The following is a 3,721-nucleotide window of genomic DNA, read 5'->3' as shown; positions in this document are numbered from 1 at the left end:
AAAACCTTCATCTTTAGGCTCTGCAAAAAACAAAGTCAAATAGCGGTCAAAACAAGTTATACATAACATTTCAGACAAGCTATGCAACACTTACCAACAGTAACCGCAGGTTTCTTCAATGTCGGAACAGTCCTCTTAGACTGCAGCTTCCGACGTTTCGGTCCACCGGCACCAGCAGCCGTCTCTTCTACTTGCCTTTTCCCCGCAGCTGTACCCAAACCCTCAAGGGTATCAGATACTATCACATAATCCAAGTTTCTACGAAAAGAAGAGTGAGAGATACCTGCCGCCTGCGGTACCAAATGAGGCACAACAGGGACCTCTGATATTTTTCTTTGGCGAAAGCGCACACCTTTCACCGTCTGCCTCTTAGGCACACCCTTCGCATCAGGGTCCCCTAAGGCCCCAAGATCACCTGCATGAAAACCATGCAAGACGTGAGTCCGTGCAACCCTTATTGTTATCACAAAAATAAAGGATTCCTAAACATACCTTTACCCCGCGGCAACTCAACTGCTAATGCGGCTTCAGTAGGCACCTGGAAGTTATCTCGAATGATAACATTAAACTCCTCCTCACCATCCGCACAAACAACTTTTTCCACCTGACCCTGGAAATCCGGGGCAAACATCCTCCATACGGGAGCGTCCTCTGATAACAAATGCAAAAGTCAGTTATGCATACAAGGATAAGAAAGTTAAAGAAATGAAAAGTGCGTACCACCACTTTTCTCCCGCACCACGGGCTTCGATTTCTTGTTCCTCCGCATCAACATCATGCGCAACACCCACAACTGGGTGTTGGTCAACTTCACAGACTCAATGGTCTGCAACCGCGGAAACCACTCCACCGTCTTCACACTTGGGACCGCAATGGTCTCTGCGATGATCGTCTCGGTCACATTCCGGAACGTCATCCTCGCAACAATGGCAGCAGCCTTGATGTAAAAGAACTTCTTCTTCCACATCGTCATCCCCTTGGGAGGAGTCATCAGCTTGGGAGTACCATCCCGCTGACGGAAAGAAAAGAACCCCAAGGACACCGTCATTTGATAAAACCGTCGGAAATCTCCAACGGTGGGCTCTATGCCAAGAGCACGAAAGGTGAACTCGAAATTTCGAATCCGAATCATACCAAACGGACTCATTTGAGAGATATGGACCTTGTACCACTCCAAAACCTCGACAACAAAAACGGTCAGAGGTAACCGGAGATTGCAGTCACCAAAAAAGTCCGACCACATGGTCACGTAACCGGCCGGAGCGTCGGCACCGGTGTCACCTTCAGATGGGTAGACTGCCCCATATTCAGAGGGCATTTGAACGTCAAGCATTAGACGATCAAAGCTTTTCCTGGTCCATTTTAACACCGGTAAACCACCACCGGCGGCCCCCCCCTTCCTCTTCCTCCGCCGCCACCGGCGAGGATGGCTCTGGGTTTTCACCCTCCACATTGTGTGGATTTGATGGTTCAGCCATCAGAAAATATCGAAGAAACAGAAGACAGTAAGTGGAACAACCAAAAACCTCACTGGAACTTCAAGAAATATCGTCGGAGAAGACAAAGAAACAGTTTTCTCTCACCGGCAAATTTTTGAAATTTCGAACAAGTGAGGGGAAACCACGACCGGTTTCCCCTTATATACCCATCGCAATTAATGCGGAGGGAGAAAACAAATCATCACGTTCAAAAAGAGCGAATTGTTACGCCCTAATTCGTATTTGTCAAAAGTCGCAGCGGAAACACGTACCATAAAATTTCTTTCACTATAAATACCTCAACTTATTTAAGATTTAACTTTAACACAGTTCTTTCTCATAAATCCGTCATCCTCTTATTTACTAGTTAAAAACATAGCTTATGTTTACTACATTATGTACATCAACGTTTCCGTACAATCTCTCTAGTGACTCGATCTTCGATCTCCAATCCTTGGATATCCTCATGACTGGTACTACCTGCGCTCACCACATAAAATTTCACATCATTAGTACGCGTTATAAACATACAAGGTTTGTTCACGTTTACTTCTCGTTTCGTTAACTCTTTACATCCCAGCTTTCCCATCCTGATCATATGATCCGTAGTGAGACTTCTTTGGTATTCCTGCGTTACACTTCATTCACCAAGCACGCAACTATTACCGTTAGTACTCAATTTCATTAGATGCATGCGTACATACCTTTCATACAAACTGATACATACCTTTACGGTCACAAATAGCAACTGTCCTACATACGTACCTGCATACATACGTACGTACCTACGTACGTGCATACCTAATTACATCCATCCCTACCTACATACATACATACCTACATTCATACATACATACATACATACATACATACATACATACATGCATACATATATACATACATACATACTTATTACATGCCTTCACACAAACCTACATACGTGCATACCTTCGTGTATGGATCCCCTCGTGAGCCCATATTCATCTAAACGCATACATACGTTCTACCTACCTACACACCAACATACATACATTTAAACGCAAAAGACATTCATACGTATACCTTTCTTACATCTTTACATCCACGCATATGCTTATGCCTATCTTTATGCATACGTACATGCACCTCTACATACATACATACCCTTCCTACATCGTTACGTACATGCATACACTCGTACATATCTTTATACATGCATACATACACATCTACATACGTACATACTTTAACAAACACGTACTAGATCACGCGTACCTCTTACATAATCATACATCATTAACATGGGTCTTAGACTTAGCTTTATAGCCCATAAACATCTAGGGAACCATCAAAATCATGTTTGGAAAGTCCACCGTAGTCCACGGATATCAAACCGAAGCCCACGGTACATAAATTAACTTAAATAACAAGATTTCAGCTTTTGGGACTTGGGAAGGCCGTCGCCGACGCCCCTAGGGCCGTCGGCGACGGGCCTTACATTTACCCGTAGCCCAAAAACCCGTAGACAGGTAATTAACCCGTCAGCACAAAAACTGGTTTTCTAGAGCCCGTCGGCGACGCCCCCATGCCCGTCGGCGACGCCCTCTAGATTTTGCATTTTTCTGCAGCTCCGTTTCGTCGTCCGTACGCACTAAAACGCGCATAACTTTTGAACCGTTTACCCGTTTAACCTCCCGTTTCTTCCTACATGCTTGTAAATTCATATTCTATCATATGAACTTAAAATCCCACATCCGGATTAAGGAAATTCTTATCTTACGCTCTATTGACTTATTGTTATTTCCTAATTATTTGACCCGTTATGGGTATTTGCGCATTAATTGATCTAAGACTAGCAAAACCATACTTCCCACTTCCATACTTGTCCAAAACATTACACTAATCGTATAACTTGTTTCTAAACCACTTATTAAAATCGTTTGCCCAAAATACCCATCAAGGGCATTTTGGTCAACTTAATCCCATCCTTTACGACATAAGACTACGACACATATTTGATCTCAACCATCATGTTTAATTAATCAAAACGCCATATCACCTAACCGAACATAAGAAGTGATTACAGAATCACTTACCTTATACGTCCGTGCTCGTATCCGATTCCTCGCCTTTTCTTGACCCGTTATCCTTTCATGCTTGAGTCCGTCACGACGTGATTCCTATACTTTCATTTCATCGAAACCACGCTCATATTAGCATACTCATTTGTACATGTAACAATCATATCATTCGCATAATTCATA

At 43.3% G+C, this 3,721-nt stretch overlaps 1 long non-coding RNA gene across 1 annotated transcript; it reads right to left on the bottom strand.

Moving 5' to 3' along the window:
* Nucleotides 1-1,747: 1,747 nt before the first annotated feature.
* Nucleotides 1,748-3,721, bottom strand: LOC118484681. The gene is made up of 2 exons (XR_004873948.1): nt 3,554-3,721; nt 1,748-1,958 (listed from the first exon to the last, which is right to left on the bottom strand). It is a non-coding gene; the product is annotated as an uncharacterized LOC118484681 (long non-coding RNA).

This window comes from Helianthus annuus, chromosome 12 (genome assembly GCF_002127325.2).
Source record: "Helianthus annuus cultivar XRQ/B chromosome 12, HanXRQr2.0-SUNRISE, whole genome shotgun sequence".
In the NCBI taxonomy this organism is placed as follows: domain Eukaryota; kingdom Viridiplantae; phylum Streptophyta; class Magnoliopsida; order Asterales; family Asteraceae; genus Helianthus; species Helianthus annuus.
Note: the sequence above shows the minus strand (reverse complement) of the source record. Positions and strands in the feature narration are given on the sequence as shown.